At 41.7% G+C, this 19,782-nt stretch overlaps 1 pseudogene; it reads left to right on the top strand.

Moving 5' to 3' along the window:
- Positions 1–917: 917 nt before the first annotated feature.
- On the top strand, positions 918–11,202 carry LOC147419091 (uncharacterized; annotated as a pseudogene).
- The last annotated feature ends 8,580 nt before the right edge of the window (positions 11,203–19,782 follow it).

Genomic DNA, 19,782 nt, shown 5'->3' with positions numbered 1-19,782 from the left:
GGGTGATAGAGCTACAAGAATTTGAGTTTGAATTCAAAGTTGACCATACAAGTCGATCTCACCTGGCAGATATTCTACTCAGCAAGGCGGTTGATTTGCCGATCTATCCCAGGGTGGTGCGGGATGAAATCAAGGAGGAGCCTGACTTATTGAAAGCTTTTACCATGTGGTTTGATGGAGAATATAGGAGGGTAATACAAAAAGCAGACAGAGGTGTGGTGATACGAGATCCACGCAACAGGGTGATCTTTTCAAAAGCCTATGACTTGGAGGATGTTCATACCAATATTGAGGCGGAGTATCTTACCCTCCATTTAGGTTTGAAGCAGTGTGTCGAGTTTGGTATATCGAGGTTGGTAATGAAAGGTGATGCACTATTAGCTATCAAGAAGTTGTTGGGCCAATGGCAGGTGAAACGGGATTCATTAAAGCATTAGTTCTATGCCATCAAGAAGTTGCTGAAGTTTTTTGAGGAGGTTCAGTTCAAGCATGTTAGAAGAGAGCAGAACCAAGAAGCAAATCAGCTTGCAAGCAGCAAAGTACAAGTGCAGTTTGCAGGTATATATGTGGCCCCAACCACCTATGCTGGTCGTGAGACCTTAAAAGAGATTGAATACTTTTTGAATACCGGTCAGTGCCTCGAAAGATTGTCAAAGCTACAAAAGCGGAGGATAGTACAGAAATCTCGCAAGTTTACACTGATAGGGGAGGATCTTATGACCTATGGACGGGATGAAGTGCTGCAAAGGGTACTTTATAAGGAAGAAATCGGTATGGTGCTGTAGCAATGTCATGAGGAAAGCGGGCATCAAGGTAAAGACCAGGTTTTGTTTTGAATCTTGAGAGTAGGTTTTTGGTGGCTGTCGATAGTACGTGATGTGCACTATTGCTGCAAAACCTGCCATGAATGTCAGACTATGGGTGAGAGGAGACTGATAACCGAATCGCAAGGCGCTATCATTGCCCAAAATGCTTTTGAGAAGTGGGGCTTGGATGCCATTGGTCCACTCCCGAAGTCAGCAAGCGGTAAAAAATACATTGTAGTGGCGATTGACTACCTTACCAAGTGGGTGGAGGCCAAAGCTATAAAGGAGGTCAATGCACAGATTGTAGCCCACTTTGTTTTCGATAACATTTGTTGTGATTTTGGAGTGCCGTGGGTACTCATTTCTGATAGAGGCGAAGGATTCAGGAGCAAGCTTATGCAGGCATTAGTGGAGAAATTAAAGATTCAGCATCGATTTTCCTCGCCTTATCATCCCCAATGCAATGGTCTTGTAGAGAGTGCCAATGGACAAATCATTAAGATGTTGACAAAGTATGTGTATAAGCAAGAGACAGAATGGGAGATCAATTTAGAGAAGTGTATATGGGCCTATAGGACATCCTACAAAGCGGCGACCAACTTTACTCCCTTTGAGTTGGTTTATGGCAAGGAGGCAATACTGCCAATGCATACACAACTGGGTGCTTTGAAAGGTATGTGGCGCATCAATGCCACTCCACAAGCTGTCTTACAGGATAGGATTTTCAACCTTGAGGCATTACAGATGAATAGAGAAGCAGCAACTGACTACTACATGAAGCAGCGGGAAAGACGAGTGGCTAAAGTCAATAAGAGTTTGCCAGACAAGAAGATAGAGGAAGGAGACCTGGTAATGAAATACAAGAGCTACTTGGACTTCACCTTCCAAAAGAAGTTCAAGAAGAAATGGACAGGTCTGTACAAAGTGCAAAAGGCATTTCCGAATGGGACCTATCAATTGGTGAGAGTCAATGGTAAGTTTCTCAGGCACAGGGTAAATGGTGTACGGCTCAAGCTGTACTTTGACAGAGGTCTAGTGCCTGATGTGAACCAAATTGTAGCCGGGGGGGTTGGGCAACCCACCTAAGGAGATTTGAAAGTAACAAATACACAATGTTGTACATATTGCACATGCTGTACATATGGTTGTGCCTTTTTCCATATACTCGAGTACCAGTGAAGTGTTGCAAGTTTCAAGTTATGTACATATGTTTTTGGTTGAACATGAATGTTCAACTAGGGGGTGGGCAATGATGGTGCAACCAAAGTTGGTCCGTGTCAGGAAGGGTGACAAGCAGTGCTATGGATGCTAGTAGGTGCATGGTGGCGAGCTAAAGCAGGTGGAAAAGTCCTTGGCAGACTTAGTGGCAGCGGAAATGTATGTCTAAAGTGGTTTTTTAGGCCAAGGGGCCTTCAACTTGGGATAATTGGGATAGCAGACCAAAGTGTCCAAAATGTAGGGAATGTGCCTTGGAATGTAGGGTTCAAGATGCTCTTGAGGCTTGTCTAGACGGCTCGTCCAACGGAGCTTCGGTGTGACAGATGTGCCAGTTCAAAGTTGGAAGGTCTTGCAAATGCCCGACGGGCATGCGAGATGGGGACAGATGTCCCTAGCTAGAATGCGCAAGTAAGTGTGTAAAGCTCAACTTGTGGGGAATGCCAGATTTTTTGGCTTGCTGATCAGAGTCTAAATGGGAAAATTACGGCCATGTGAAAAGTTGCAGGGGGACAGTTGTGTGCCCGCCGCAAGGTCATATTGGAGAACATGCCATCTGGAAGTTTCAGAGCTATACCAAGGTTTCGAGGGGTAGTGCATTGCATGGGGGCTTCATGGGAACTAGCAGATACTCAATCGAAATTCGGATGGGCAAGTTATGGGCCAATGAAGATTTTGTCGAGGGCCAATTCTGGCATGGTTGGGCCGTCCCACCAGGCGCGCCATTTAGAAGTTTCTTATTCTCGCCAGGATTTTGGGAGCGATGTGCACTATGCGGAGCAAGCCAAAAATGACGGCTCACCAATCGGGTTTGCGGTTAGTGCAATACAGCTCGACAAAGTCGGGGTCAATTTGCGAGAAGGTGGACAAGAATGATGCTGGCCCATTTTTTCCTGGCTTCGTTCAATGGATAGAAAAATAGTGAAAGCGGGAACAGCATGTCCGACGGAGACGGAGACGAACGACTAGGGGCTTGTTTCGGACGGTGTCACCCTTGAGGCGGACGAAGCGATAATTCGGGAGGTTTTTTTGCACGAGTATGTTCACGTGGGTGGGTGTGGGATCCTCCGCTTAAAGATTCTCTTTAAAAAAGTCTCAAAACTACAAGGGAGATTTTTGTTGCTAAGAAAGGGAAGGGGGTTTTTGGGGGAAAGAAAAGGCAAAGGCAAAGAGAGGTGGAGGCGCGCTGTCTCAAGGGATAGAGGAGTGAAGAAAAAGAGAGAAGAGAAAGGAAGGAAAGGAAAAAGAAAGGGAAGGGAAAGAAAAAGAAAAGGAAAGGAAAAGAAGAGAAGAAAGAAAGGAGAAGGAGGAAAAAAAAAAGAAAAAAAAGGGAAGGTTTCTGGTTACGAGCACGGAGGTGAAGGCGGAAAGAAAAGGATTCTACGGCTTCGAATTCGACTTCGACAGTCTAGGAAGAGTGAAGTTCGAAGAGATTTTTTATCTTGGTTCGAAAGATGGAAGTTCGATGGAGCTTGTGCAAGCTTGCAGCCGCATCAAAGGCAAGAGGAGGGAGACTCCACCATAGCAATGGCATCAATGAGGGTTGTTAAAGCCTGGTTTTTTCTCGCGCTCGTCGAGGTCGTGTCGACGGGGCTACCTATACTTGGCTGCTAGAATGCAATAAAAGAAGTCATTGTCCGCTTTCAAGCATGTTTTCCCCTTTCCCCCCCTCTGTTCTATAGCTCTTGTGCTTGTGTCCGCGGTGTTGAGTGTGTGTGTAGGTAAGTGTGCCCCCCATCGAACCAGCGATGTCTTGTGGCAAAGAGAAAGAACGAGGTTTTGGATGTGCGAGGGAAGCTTGAAAGTGTGCCATGAGGTGTGTATGTGTTCGATCGTGATCTTATATAGTGTGGTTGACTCGAGAGGTGTGCAGGCGGTGGTCGGCTAGCGGGAAAGAGATTTTTTGAAGGCGAATCCTAGTGGATTGGGGTGCTGTGTTTACCCTGGGCTGTAGAGAGGCAAGCTACTTGTGTCTCGGGCGTGTTTCCCTTTTCCCCTATCCAACGTGATGAAGGTTCGAATGCGCGAATACTGCAAGCACAAGCGTTCCGAAGTGCGAAAAGCAATCAAGCCTTGGGTGGAACAAACCAGATTGGCTGGCCAAAGAAGATTGGAAGAATGCGAAGAAAGCAGCGCGCGAGAATCCCGACAAGTGGAAGCAACAAAAGGAGGCAGCCAGAGCGCGAGTAGAGGTAGGGAGCTAGCACCACTTGGGGAGCGGCGGGTGGGCATCATTTGAGGACAATTTTGTAAGTGTTTTCGCATTGCTCTCTATGTTTGATAGTTAAGGGTTTATGGATTTTTAAATTCTAACATAATGGATTCTTTGTATGTTTTGACAATGGTCATTTACAGGACGTGATCTCACACTGTATGAGCGTGAGTACGCAGGCAGGAAGGGCTTAAATGCCCTTATAGACATCTAGAGTTCTCGCGGTGGCATGGTTAGTATTATGGTTTATTGTTTTCTATTTGTTGTATTGTTTTATAAACGTCGCTATATGTTTATACTTACAAACAACTATCTTATTGTTTTTTTTTTTGCAGAATCCGATAGACACGCCGCTTGGACGTAATGAGACGTCTGATTAGACAACGTCAATTTAGCCATAGTTAGATAGCATTAGTTTCTTCTTGTCATAGCTTATGTATCATGAGACGACTTTTATGCGTCTTTTTGAAAACCATGTATATTTTTTAAATAATGACAATGGTTTGTAACTATTACATTTGCAAAGTTTAACAATCAAGTGATTTTGCCTATGTGTACAATTGTCATTGATTTACTTTCATCAATTCACGCTTGTCAGTTTTGTATTTTTATTTTGCAAACAATACGTACTATGGATGATGGAGTTAGTGGTTATATTGTCTTATGGGTGACTATTTTGGGTCTATATTTACCTTTTCACTTTTTTTCAAAAGTAAATCAATTAATGAAACATTCAATATGGTTGATGGGTGGCAAGGCATTCAATGTCCTACCACCAAAATTTTTTCCTCTCGGGCGTCGCTATATAAGGCTCTGCAGCGTCGCAATAAGCGTCGCTATAGATGGCTCTGCATCGTCCCTATAACCGTCGCTATATAACGACGCTTATAGCGACTGGCATAGCGACGTCCCCGTATCGATGCTCATAGCGATGCTTTTAGCGACGTCGGGGGTTATAAAAACCCAGTGTATTTTCGTCGCTAAAAGTGTCATAAGAGCACGCAACCTCTTGTAGTGTACGTCTAAATTTGATTTAGGCTAGATTTAAGATTAGTTTAGATTTAGGTTTGTGTTATATTTAAGATTAGGGTAAGATTTAAGATTAGGTTAAACTTAAGATTAGATTAGATTTAGGTTTATTTTAGATTTAAGATTGTGTGAAAATTTAAGCTAGATTACATTTAAATTTGATTTATGTTAGATTACATTTAGGTTTAGGTTAGATTAGGTTAGATTTAGGTTTGTGTTATATTTAAGATTAGGATAAGATTTAAGGTTCAGTTAGACTTAAGATTAGATTAGATTTAGGTTTATGTTAGATTTAGATTTAGATTAGAGTTAAGATTAGATCTACGATAGATTTAAACTTACATTAGATTTAAGGTTAGATCTAGTTTACCTTCACGATTACGATTTACATTTAGAGTTAGGCCAATTGTGATCTCTCTTTTCCTCTCCATGGATGCGTCCACTCGGTGTAATCATATACATGCTACTTGTACTTATCTATTAGATCTTTTAGGGCATGTCCCTCGAACAAGTGTAAAGGATCTGTTGTGAAGAGATGTTAAGCTTATGTGAATTGCTACAGCTAAAGAAGAGGCAAAGGGGTTTTTTCCACTACATGCATTGTCATGTAGACATGGGTGTGTAGATTTCTCATACCCACAAATATAGGCATTGATCAATAAAGACGAGATTATAACCCGGTGGTTCTGATCTCCGTGCACCTCTAGACCAAAGTGTGCGGGGATTGGACATGAATAGAGAATGTGAGGTAGTTAGAGAGAGAGAGAGAGAGAGAGAGAGAGAGAGAGAGAGAGAGAGAGAGAGAGAGAGAGATAAGAGATGGAGGATGCCAATAGAAGATTAAATTTATGTCCAGTTGTTTTAAGATTCTTACATTCATTAAGAGTAGTGACAACGATGTGGGGCCATCCAACCAAAACACCTATCTCTCAACAAGGATCTTATGTCCTTGTAATCAATGCAAACATGATGTGCAATAGACAAGACGCATTTCTTTGCAGACGTTCGCGAATTTTTCGAGCTTGACCCATCTATTATAGATCGAATTGTTGCCAATTACCAACTCGTCAGACTCTGACGCGGACCAACATGCAACAATCTTGCAACTCAATAGACGTGTTCGCAAGCACTTTGGTCAAGCAACATATGTGAGACCACAAGATGAAGCCTGTGACAGCTCGGAGGGTGATCATGCAGACCACCAGCCCAATGAGGCTATGTTTGAGCGATGAAATGATCGAGACGGTCATCATAGATTCAGAAAGGCTTATCTTTGAAAAGTGAAGCTACTACACTATTGGATGGTGGAGCACGTGTGTTTAGATTGAAGGCCCTCTTTGTTCTTCTCAACCTACAGGAAAATTTTGGATGGAGTGACACTAGCGTCACAGCGCTTTTCAGGTGATCTATTACAATGTGTTTACCTCAATAAAAAAGTATAGATGTATAATTATCCGATAGATTACTTACACAAGTGTCTTGTATTTTTTCCATTGTGTAGATTGCTTAAAAAGCACATACTGCCAGCTGATAATGTGATGCAAGATTCTAGAGAGGAGGCAAGAAAGATCTTGCAAAACTTGGAGATGGATTACAATTCGATTCACACTTGTCCTAACGACTGCATCCTTTTCAGAGGGAAATATATAGACATGGAAAAGTGTCCAAAACGTGATTCCAAGAGATATCTAGTAGACCTCCATGGGCTAAAAATTCCACAAAAGGTTTTGTGACACTTTCCTTTGCTGCCTCGCATCAAGCATTTCTTTGAATGTAAGTCCATGGCCACCCTATCATCATGGCATGAGGAGAATAGATCTTCGGATGGTGTGCTACGGATTCCTGCAGATTGCGTAGCCTAGAAACATATAGATGACACATGGCCAGATTTTGCCAGGGAAGCTCAAAATTTGTGCATCAGCCTGGCCATGGATGGCGTAAATCCATTTGGTCAGATGTCAACATCTTATAGTGTATGGTCAATTGTCATCGTCAACTATAACATTCCCCCATGGTTGATTATCAAGAAGGGGTACCTGTTTTCAAGCTTGATTGTGCCTGGGCGGTATAAAGTGAAGAATATGGATGTGTATCTTCTTCCGCTAGTGAAAGAGCTACAAAAATTGTGGATTGGCATAGAAGTGGTGGATATGAGCCGACACACAAGTCGACGCAATGCTTTGATCAGAGGCATTCTAATGTGGACCATGCATAACTATCCCGGACTAACAAAATGCTCAAGTGATATATAGTCAAACTTAATCACTATAAACATTAGTTTCTCTCAAGATTAGCTATTGTCATGTGTATACATGCAGGGCTTCAAACAAGAGGATATAGAGCATGTTTCACATGTGGACCTAGACTTAATGCACGTCGGACGCCCTCACTGAAGAAGCAAATCTACGAAGGTCATCAAGCACATCTTCTAGATAAGCCACCGAGGATGTCTGCTCGAGCATGGTTACAGCAAAAAGAGATGTGTGATGACGGTTTGCCCCCAGGGATGAAGAGACTCTCTCTATGGTACGAGTTACCATCTTGGCCCAGAATCATGATCAATCACTTGCTCAATCCAATGCACATCTTCAAGAATATAGTTAATTTGTTGTGGGACCATCTCATTAGCAAGAAGGATAGTTTGGGGGCCAGAATTGACCTTAGAAATGTGGCTCCGATCGTATGGAGCAATATTGGCTGTAAAGAGCACCCGATGGATCGATAAAACTTCCTAAAGTACAATGGATTTTGCTAGCAAGCCAAGAACGCAAAGTAAAAGAGATCATTCAATCTGTGTGGACGCCCACTGGTAGAATGCACTCGCTCCGAACATGTTTCACTAAAGACGGGAAGCTTACTGGTTTGAAGTCACATGACTGGCATAAAATGTGTCAGGTATGTTTGAAGTGGAATATATCATATTGGAAATTGTGTAACATATCCGTGTGTGGATTTTAATATCATTGCTAGACGTGTTTTGGAGTTTATTTTACCGATGGCCATTGAGGGATATTTGTCTCCTGACATCCGTACCACAATATACAAACTTGCAAAGTTGGTGCAATGGATATCACAAAAGGAGATTCATGTAGATTACGTATCATCCACCAAACTAAACGCTGTGGAGGTTGTGTGCATGTTTGAGAAACATTTTCCTACTACCATACTAATCATTCAAATGCATCTTCTTGTTCACATAGTTGAGGAGGTGGAAATAGCTAGCACAGCGCATTCCAGATGGATGTTCTTTTTAGAACGTTTCATAAAAACGCTCAAGGGATATGTGCGTCAGAAGGAACGTCCAAAGGGTAGCATGGCAGAAGGTTGGTTGGTATGAAAGTCCCTAGTTTAAATTGGAGAGTGGCTAGACGGGTTTGATAAAGCTCGAGACATGCTATGGAAAACCATAGATGATGAGCACATATTTAGGATGGTCATGTGCAATCAAGGTGTTGAGAAAAAAATGATGAAAGATCTAGAGGCTAAAATCAATCGATTTTGCATGCTTCACAACCCAGTGATGCAAAAGTGGATTTGACAATACGAGGATGCAAAGCAAGAGCGACAAAGGGCATGAATCGAGTGGAGATGAGGAAGACAACCACCGATGCATTCTCTGGCAGGTCTTCAGAGCCTACCAACATTCATGAGCTTAGGATGGTTGCACAACAAATTGATCAGCACACAACAATGCGGTGAACAAGTGATTGAGGAGGAGTGGGAGTACTCTTGGGGTTGCGTGACCAAGGTAAGTTTGCAATGCCACTCATAATCCTTGTTGATTGTAGTATAAGTAATACACGACATCATGGTGTAAAGGTCAACATTTTAGGGCGGAACAGATCGATAAAAAGCGTTTTACACAAGATTGTGGAATCATGGAAAAATTTGAACAGTCTAGTCGACGATGGTCCTCTGATGCAGATCCTGTGGTGGTGGCGGAAATCACTTACTTCAGCACGCTATAAGAGATTCTGAGGATCCATTATAGAGGTTTTTTTGTGGATTTTTTCTACGTGCAATGGTTCAAGATAAACATGGAGGGTCGCAATGCTACAGTGTGCAAAGGAGAGTTAGGTTTCCTTGAGGTGGATTCAACTAAAAAATGAACCGACCTAAGAGACACTTTCGTACTATCCAAGCATTGTGAACAAGTAATTCTGTGAGCATCCAATTTTAGAGGACTGATGGTCTAGAAGCACTCATGTAGGTTATGTCGATCTTGTAGGTGGTATTTCATCCTATAAAGTCGGCATCAAACTGGTGCTATGTCATAGAGGTAGCCCCTCGTAGTGCACGGACGTATGAGGGCTACCATGTGTCAATGACAGCGGCATCAATGGAGGATATCGAAGAGGATATCGCTGAGTCGGAAGCCGTTGAGTTTGTACAAGATGAGCCTGGTGCTGCTACTCTCTATGGTATGCATGTAGAGGATCTACAAAATAAGATGAAGGGCATCTGCCTAAACGGAGAGCTCTATATAGACATAGGGAGTTATCCTGAGTTATGCGAGGGTGAGAGAGAGACCTCTTAAAGACATAAACATTGTATCTGAGAAATTTTGCTCCTTTTTATAATATATATTTTCCTCACGTGGAGTTTTGTCCATTCTTGTCTATATGCTATACTTGAGAAATTTAGATTGTGTTTAATCAAATTATAACTTTATCAGATTTTCTTTCCATTCATCATTAAGATTTAATGTTTGTGTGTTTAATACAGGTATGGATGATGATGAGTTTCTTTGTTCCTTGTCACCCCAGCAAAGGAGGTGGTACAAGGAGCGTCATCTCGTCGTTTCACTCCTTCAGCGTCTCCTTCTCTTTTGAATCACTCATTGAGCTCCAAAAGTTCGGTGTCGACGAAATGATCTACACACTCTTTTAGGCACCGACGTTCTAGTGGTGGTAGAGGCATCGCCATCTACTCCAGGTTTTGCGTGGCTATCGGCCGTTCTTGGATACACACCACTCGCTACTCCTCCGAGAGTCACGCCATTCGACACTCCTCATTTCGGGGCCCAGACTCCAGTGGAGACACCTGTCATCCGTACCCCCATCGTGATGCCACTTGAGACCCCTCCCAAGACACCCAGGTTCACACGTCATAGGCAAGAGGGCTTACCATACTCGATCGATATCAGCGGCGACATCATCTTGGATGACGATGACAAGAAGGTGACCTCGTGCATGTGCGACCTTTGCTCTCAGGTGTTTACACACTAAATACTAAACATCTGGAGTGAAGTGCCAAATGAATTAAAAGATAGAGTCATTAGCATACTCCATGACAATTTTCCCATGTCAAGTTGGGATGAGCGCTTCAATGAAGACCTGATGAAGGTGCGGATGCACGAATAATTCAAGCACAAGTGTTCTGAAGTGCAAAAAGCAATAAATCATAGGTGGAACATACCAGATTGACAAGCCAAAGAAGATTAGAAGAATGCAAAGCGAGCAGCACGCGAGGATCCTGACAAGTAGAAGCAACAAAAGTAGGTAGCCAAAGTGCGAGTAGAGGCAGGGAGCTCGCACCCCTTGGGGAGCGGCATGTGGGCATCATTTGAGGCCAATTTCGTAAGTGTTTTTGCATTGCCCTTTAGGTTTGGTAGTTATGGATAATTGTATTTTTAAATTCTAACATAACGTATTCTTTGTGTGTTTTGAACAGTGGTCGATGACAAGACGTGACCCCACACTCTACGAGAGCGAGTATGTGGGAAAAATGGGCTTACATGCCCTTCTGGACATTCTCACTTCTCGTGCCGACATGGTTAGTATTTCACTTTACTCTCTTACATTTGTTGAATTTTAATTATAACCTCAAAAAATAGATTTTTTTGTTGTTATGTCTTTATACTTACAAAAGATTTTATTGTTTTTTTTTTTGCAGAATCCGACAGATATGCCACTTGGACGCAATGAAACATCTAATTAGATGATGTCAATCTAACCATAGCTAAATGGCACTAGTTTTCTTTTGTCATAGCATGTATATATGATGATGTGTGCACGTCATTTTTGTAACTATTGGTCAATGGTGTATTTTCTCAATAATGACAATTGTGTTGTAGCTATTACATCAAATGATTTTGCCTATGATGTGTATAATTTTGTCATTGTATTACTCTCGTGAATTCACTTTCGTCGAACTACTTTTGTGTCAGTTTTGCATCTTTATTTTGGAAACAATTTTCAATATGGTTGATGGGTGGCAGGGCACTGAATGCCCTGCCATCCAAAAAACATTATTCTCGGGCGTCACTATAAGAGTCTCTATATAAGGTTCTGCAGCATCGCTATAATCGTCGCTAAAATGAGGACTGGCATGTCGCTATAGATATCTCTATATAGCGACGCTTATGGCAACGACTATAGCAACGCCTATAGCGACGTTTTTATTTCGACGCTTTTAGCAATGTCGAGGGATTAAAAAAACCGATTGTAGTTTCGTCACTACAACTGTCACAAGTGCTCATAACCTCTTGTAGTGGAAGCTTGAAGATTATGCAACACAAGGGGCTAGAAGGATGTGCTAGATGGAAAAACACGCACCCTGTTTGGTCATTTGGGCCCCCCTTATGGACTTCGTTTTTTAATGAAGAAAAAATTTCTCTCTTGCTCTCTAAGAAGGAAAAGTTTTCTACTGGCTCTACTTTTAGTTTCCATTACATAAAATCTTCCCAAGATGCTTTAACATCTCCAATTAGCATGTCCATTCAACTCACAATTTAAAATCAATCCTAATGGATAGGATTTGACCTCAGCACATAGAATCTTTCCAAGATGCTTTAACATCTCCAATTAGCATGTCCATTCAACTCACAATTTAAAATCAATCCTAATGGGCAGGATTTGACCTCAACATGTAGGAGAAGAAAGGCTGTCTTGCTCTCTAAGAAGGAAACGTTTTCATTCTCTCTATTGTGAGCGTTTCTCAATGTAATGTGCAAAACATCTCACTCCCGACAAAATAAATAGTGTATAGGAATGAAATAGATAAAACTCATTGGTAAGTCCCAAGATCATTTCGGTGGTATCAGTGGTGGTGTTTGAAGAGTATCCAAAAAGAGTGGCCACAACGGTGTGCCAAATGGCCAGACAAGCACACATGTCTGGTGAGCTGGTGCCCCCTTATAGACCCCCCTTTTTTGGCCTGCAGAAGTCCATAGGGTTTTAGGTGCAAGATTGTTGCAATGCTCAAGCTCTTCGATATTCTTGGTGGATGATTGCCACATGTTAGGTTTTATTAAAGCTTCATTGAAACAATTAGCAAACCCTTTTGTGCTGCTCCTGGCAGGTCTCGTCCTTTTTTCCCTGCTCCCAGCAGAGGAGGTCGTGTGTGTACAACAGGTATGAGTCTTTTTGTGCTGCTCTTGCCAGAGGACGTGGCGCAAACAGGTGTTCGATATGGCAGTCATGCTTATTTAATGCCGAAGGTGGACACCATCTCAATCGTTTTCAAGATTGTTGAATCGCATGCTTTTATGGGCGACTTCATTCAATGGCGCGATTGTGTAGCCTCAGGTGGTGAGCGATGTTCATGTTCATTCTTTATGCTTGAGAGCACATGTTGAAAGACACCCCAGAATGTAATTCTTCTATGTCAAAGTCAATTCCTGCACGATGTTCTCTCTCTGAGATCTCATACAAAGCAATCCACGTGCTTATAGTAGCTTATGTAAAAGGCAAGAAAAATACAATGTAACCTCTCCCAAAACCTTGTCTTGTGCAAGCCCTTGTCTCAGGTGTTATGATTATATTGTGTCACGCTTTTGTAGATGTGGTAGCAAGTCTCAATCTTTGTTTTAATGTTTGATATTTTGAGCTATCATTATCTGGTGGAAGAAAATCAATCGATTTTGCATGCTTCCCAATCCAGTGATACAAAAGTGGATTTCACAACACGAGGATGCAAAGAAAGAGCGACAAAGGGCACGGATCGAGTGGAGATGGGGAAGAGGACCACTGATGCATTATCCAACGGGTCTAGAGATCCTACCAACATTCATGATCTTAAGATGGTTGCACAACCAATTAAAAAGTGCGCACAACATTACAGTGAAGAAGTGACTGAGAAGGAGTGGGAGTACTCTCGAGGTTACGCGACCAAGGTAAGTTTTCAATGTACGACTCGCAGTTTTCTAGATGTTTGCAAGGCCACTCATAGTCTTTGTTGGTTGTATTATAAGTCATACATAGCAGCATGGTGTAAAGGTCGACAGTTTAGGGTGGAATGGATTGACAAAAAGCGTTTTACACAAGATTGTGGAATCATGAAAAAATTTGAACAGTCTAGTCGGTGACGGTCCTCTGATGTAGATCTTATGGTGGTGGAAGTAACTTACTTTGGCATGCTACAAGAGATTTGGAGGATTGATTATAGAGGATTTTTTGTGATTTTGTTTGACGTTCAATGGTTCAAGATAAGCATGGAGGGTCATAACACTATTGTGCACAGAGGAGATTCTGGTTTCCTTGAGGTGGATTCAACTAAAAAAATGGACCGACCTAAGAGACACTTTCGTACTACTCGAGCATTGTGAGCAAGTAAGTCTATAAATATTTAACATCCAATTTTAGAAGTTATGTGCCTCGAAGCACTCATGTAAGATATGTGGCTGTGGTAGGTGGTATTTCATCCTACAAAGTGTGCATCAAACTGGTGGTATGTCATAGAGGTAGCCCCTTGTAGTGCGTGAACGTATGAGGGCTACCATGTGCCAATTATAGTGGCATCGTGGCGGAGATTGGAGAGGATGCTCAGTCAGAAGCCGCTGAGGTGGTGGCAGACAAGCATCAAGATGCTACTCTCTATGGGGTGCATGCAGAGGATCTACAAAATGAAATGGATGAAATATGCCTAAACAGAGAGCTCTGTATAGACATAAGGAGTTATGTTGAGCTATGCGAGGATGAGAGAAAGACCTCTTAAAGCCATAAATATTGTATTTGAACAATTTTGCTCCATTTTATAATATATATTGTATTCACGTGGCTTTTTGTCCATTCTTCTCTATATTGTATACTTGAAAATTTTAAATTGTGTTTAATCGTCATCGCTTCCACTCCAAGCTGAAGGAGTCCTCAAAAGGGCAGGTAGATCTTGCTCTTCTAACAAAGAAGTAGGAAGCGTGCATCACTACTTGCTAAGGTTTAATTTGAACCCGGCTTGAACTCCTTATCGTAGGAATCCCTCCCCCTTTATGAGTCCTCTCTCTCTCTCTCTCTCTCTCTCTCTCTCTCTCTCTCTCTACATAGGAATCCCTCCCCCTATAATCTATAGTATACATTATAACTTGTCCATATTTTCTTCTCCATTCAATATCAAGATTAAATGTTCATGTGTTTAATGCAGGTATGGATGATTATGAGTTTCTTTTTTCTTTGTCACTTCAACAGAGGAGGTGGTATAAGGATCGTCATTTCTCTGGAGCACCATCACATCGTTCCACTCCTTTAGAGTCTCCCTCTGTTTCGGAGCATCAGTGCGCTTCGAAACTTTGGTGTCGACAAGATGATCTTCACACTTTTCTAGGCACGGTTGCTCTAGTGGTGGCGGGCGGTTGCTGTGGAGATGCCGCTGCTGATGCATTGACACCACCTTGTGTTCGATGAGGCTCCTTACCTTCCCCTTCATTGTCCGCCCCTACACTAGCCATGACATTTCCATCTACGCCATGTTTTGCGTGGCAATCGACCATTCCTGGCTACACACCACTAGCTACTCCTCAGGGAGTCACCCGAGTCGACACTCCTTGCTTTGGGGCCCATACTCTAGTGGAGACACCTAGCGTCTGTACCTCCATTGAGATGCCATTAGAGAAACCACTTGAGACCCCTGCCGAGACACCTAGGTTCACGTATCACAGGCGAGAGAACTTACTGTACTTTGTCGACATCAACGGCGGCATCATCTTGGATGATGAAGGTAAGAAGGTGATCTCGCACATGCACGATCTTTAATCTCAGGTGCTTCAACACTACATACTAAACACCAAGAGTGAAGTGCTAAATGAATTAAAAGATAGAGTCATCAGCATTGTGCATGATGATTTTCTTGTGTCAAGTCGGGATGAGGGCTTCAATGAAGACATAATGAAGGTTCGAATGCGTGAATACTACAAGCACAAGCCTTTTGAAGTACAAAAAGCAATAAAGCATGGGTGGAATAGACCAGATTGGCTGGCCAAAGAAGATTGAAAGAATGTGAAGCGCGCAGCTCGCGAGAATCCTGACAAGTGGAAGAAACAAAAGGAGGTAGCCAAAGCTCGAGTAGAGGCAGGGATCTCGCACCACTTGGGGAGCGCCGGGTGGGCATCATTTGAGGCCGATTTTGTAAGTGTTTTTACATTGTTCTTTAGGTTTGGTAGTTACATCTATTTGTACTTTTAAATTTTAACATAATGTATTCTTGGTATGTTTTAAATAGTGGTCGATGGCAGGACGTGATCCCACACCGTACGAGCGCGGGTATGTGGATAAAAAGGGTTTAAACCCCTTGATGGACATTCTCCGTTCTCGCAGCGGTATGGTTAGTATTTCACTTTACTGTTTTATATTTGTTGTATTTTAATGATAAGATAAGAACATAGATTATTTTATAATTATATGTTTATACTTACAAAAAGGCTTATTGTTTTTTTTTACAGAATCCGACAAATACACCGCTTGGATACGATGAGGCGTCTAATTAGACAACGTCAGTCTAGCCATAGCCAGATAGCACTAGTTTTCTTTTGTCATAGCATGTATAATAAGATGGCGTGTGTATGTCTTTTTGTAACTATTGAAAAACAATGTAATTTCTCAAATCAATGACAATTGTGTTGTAACTATTACATTTGCAAAGCTTAACAATCAAGTGATTTTACCTACGATGTGTATAGTTTTATCATTGCTTTACTTTTGTCAATTCACTTTCGTCCAATTACTTTTGTCAGTTTTGTATCTTTATTCTGCAAACAATACTATGCATGATGGAGTTAATGGTTATATTGTCTTGTGGATAACTACTTTGGGTCTATACCTTGCACTTTCTTTCAAAGGTGAATATGTGCTTATCTTGAATTCATTTAGGTATACTTTATTCCGGAAACATTCAATATGGTTGATGGGTGGTAGGGCATTCAATGCTCTACCACCTAGAAATATTTACTCTCGGGCATTTCTATATAAGCATCTCTATATAAGGTTCTGTAACGTGGCTATGAGCGTCGCTACATGTGGACCGCATGCCTAACCTCACCATCCTATCTTATTCCAATATTAGCGAGAACCATGATTAATTTGTCAAACCATGCGATGAAGCTGACTTGACTAGTGCATAGAGGCTACAAGAGGTTGTCAATCTCTTGGAAAACAACTAAAAACTCGCATTTAACTCAAGCTACACTCAAGTGACTGAAATCACCAAAAGCCAATTGCTCATCGGCAAAAAAATCACATCCGTTACAGCATCAAATCATCCAAACATAACGAAACTTCTAGGACAAGTTTATAAGATCTAAACACACATGCCTATGGTCTCAAACCCCACTTTAGGTCAAGTTTCAAAATCGCGATTATTAACAGCAGTGGGTTTTTGACCTAGTCGTTTTCGACCCAAAATGCATCTAAATGCTTAGCAATGATGCCTCAATACCTCGCATATGCTTAGTTTTCGATTTAATAGTGTAAATTCCTAGTTATTATGAGATTAGGCCGCAGGTCCGCGAGGCAAAAAGCTACGAAATACTGTGAATGGCTTATGTCAATGCGTAGAGCTCTTACCTACGGTTACAATGCAACAAACACAATTGCAATGTGACAACCGGAGAGGGAGTAGGAAGCGCGGGAAGGAGAGAAGTGACGTTGTTAGCTCACGCTATGTATTTCTTATCTAAAAACTTATAAAACACTTACAAAAATTGGATTTTATACCTAAGCCAAGGTTTTTGGGTGGTCAAAACTAATAATGTGAAGTTCTACCAAAGCTAGGAAATGATTGGCTGATACAATCTGGAAGCTTGTAGCAGTGGATCATTAATTACAAAGTTTATCCGAGACAATAGGAGTTACAGTGTCATAATAACTAATATCTAATTCTCCTAAATTATTTTCTCATGTTAAAATGATCATTTAATATGCGGAAGTACCAGGGGAGAAAAAGCTAGATTATTAGTAAAGCTAGCAGACTGGTCATAGTAGGGGGCCCACAGTAGGGATCCAAAGGGGTACCATCTGCACAAGAGCAATGTGCAATGTGCAATGAATGGGCTCCAAAGACCTTAGGGTTCAACCCATTAAGACTTCCAAAAGGTCAAGTTCCAAAATTTCAAAGTGTAAAGTCCAATGGTCAATTGTAAATGGAATTGGATGCTTTGTGTGTGTGCAAAAGACCAATAAGCTAGAGGACAAAAGCAAAAACGTTTTGGGAAGATGACAAAGCTTAATAAGGATTACACACACACATACACACACACACACACTATACACCTAAGCTTACCCTTTCCACAAAGTAAAGAGGACACATGTCAGGCATGCAAAGAAACCCCTAATTCTTGCCTGAATCCTATTGGATGGGCACAGAGGTGGACCAATGAGAAGTTAGCTAGTGTAAACTAAAATTTTATTTTTATAAATGCTCAAAAAATAACCAATAAGAAATAGTTTCCCTAAAAGACTATTGGACAGTCAAAAGGTCCAATGATAATTAAGCAGTTCCTAAAATTGCTTAATTTCTATTGGTCAAAGGACTAAAAGGTCCAATAGCAAAGAAGATAATTAAATTAATTATTTGGCATTTATAAAATGAAAAAAAGGATGGACACTTGTCACAAGGCTCTTGACTGGGCCTCTCAAAGGCTATTGGCCAAATATTTTACGGGCCAATAGGAAGCCAGCAAGAGTAAAACTCATACTCAAATACTATTGGCTAGGCTTTTGAAGGGCCAATAGGAATGCAACATGAGTAATTGGCAAGGGGGGTCAACCAAGAGGAGAGAGGGGGCTGTTTTGGAAGGGCATTATTCCACACACACTCACACAACTCATGTGTAGAGTAAGAAAATCATCTCCTTCTCCAAGCTTTAATGGAAAGCTCATCTTCTTCTCCAAGTTTGAGAATGGAGGCCTACACCAATAACTCTTGGATATGGAATGCAAATCCAACCAAGAGCTAAGCTTCAATGCCATGCTTCTCTCCTCTATTATATAATTACTAAGCTAAGCAAAGCTACAAGAGTAATTAAGTGAGGAAATAATTCTTTCTCGTAAGAATACTCCTTCTTCCTCTAGATCTACTCTCATACCCCGCTAGCTCTCACCATCTTCGAAGGTGTGTGAGGTCTTGGGTCTGAGACCAACGAGTAACTGATGTTATGTGTTATCACATGTAAGTTTGGTGCATGAAGCTTCCATCTTTATAACACCGACGAGTTTTTACCAAGGAACACAAAGAATTGTATTGTACAAAGTCTCTCTTAATGGGAGAAGTTATAATACAAATGCCTAATGGAGGGGGCACCGGTCCATGTAAATCCGGTCCTCAATAGTCGTCAATTGTTCTATTTTTGTCTCTCTTTCAAGTATTGTTATGCCAAACTAATTAGGTGTTATGCTAATGTTGTTATCTCCAACCAAGCACTCTTGTATGCTCATTAGGAATTTTCTCTTAATGAAATGCTCACTATATTAAGTTATTTTCCGCTATTTGCAAGCTTTATAGACCAATAATTGTCACATTGGTATTAGAGCTATCGGTTTCTCTTTTCTTGCTCAAGAAGAGAGGTCCTCAAGCTTGCTACAAACAGTTGGTATTATTAATTGCATGAGGGTAAGGAGAACAGGGATTTATTATCCTTGAGGTGTGCCTGCTTCGTGCAGTTAACGGGGTGTCACCGTCGAGAGCTATGGTCTTATTAATGGAGTCCCAAGGGGCTTGCCTACGGCTTAACCATTATTGAGCTATTAGAAGCTTGACAGGAACCGGTGCCGAGGACTGGGCTATGATAAACCCTCTCTTCTATTCCTTGCAATTAATGATATTCCGAGCCACCGGTATAGATGCTTGAGTGCTTATCTTTGAAAGTAAAGAGGAGTAGCAACTAGGGCTTGAAGTGCCAAAGTACAAGTAAAAATTTACACCTAAAACTTAGTTATAATGGCTGACAATAGTAGAGAAAGTGAGATTTATGTTGATGGCTATGATTTTGCTAATGGTCAAGCTACTAACGATGCCCCTATGCTTGTGAACTATCTTGTTACTAGGCTTCAACAAGCCATGGGCAACCCATCCCTCCAAGGTGAAGTACAACAGCAATTACGCATCAATGGGATTTTCCAATTTTCGCACCTAGAAGAGGGAGTGCCTATGAAAGCTCCTAGTGAGCTTTCTAAAAGAGGGCTCTCCACGGTCAGAGAAGAGGAGGACCCATATGAAGGAGGACCCACGGTGAGCTTACAAGTCGATGGGGAAACTCCCTCACCAAGGAGAGCCCAAATCTCAATGGTAGAGCCCCCACCGAAAGAACAAGAA

The sequence above is a fragment of the Adiantum capillus-veneris genome, chromosome 29, assembly GCF_014529385.1.
Source record: "Adiantum capillus-veneris isolate H3 chromosome 29, ASM1452938v2, whole genome shotgun sequence".
Classification (NCBI taxonomy): Eukaryota; Viridiplantae; Streptophyta; class Polypodiopsida; order Polypodiales; family Pteridaceae; genus Adiantum; species Adiantum capillus-veneris.
This window is presented reverse-complemented; position numbering and strand designations above follow the sequence as displayed.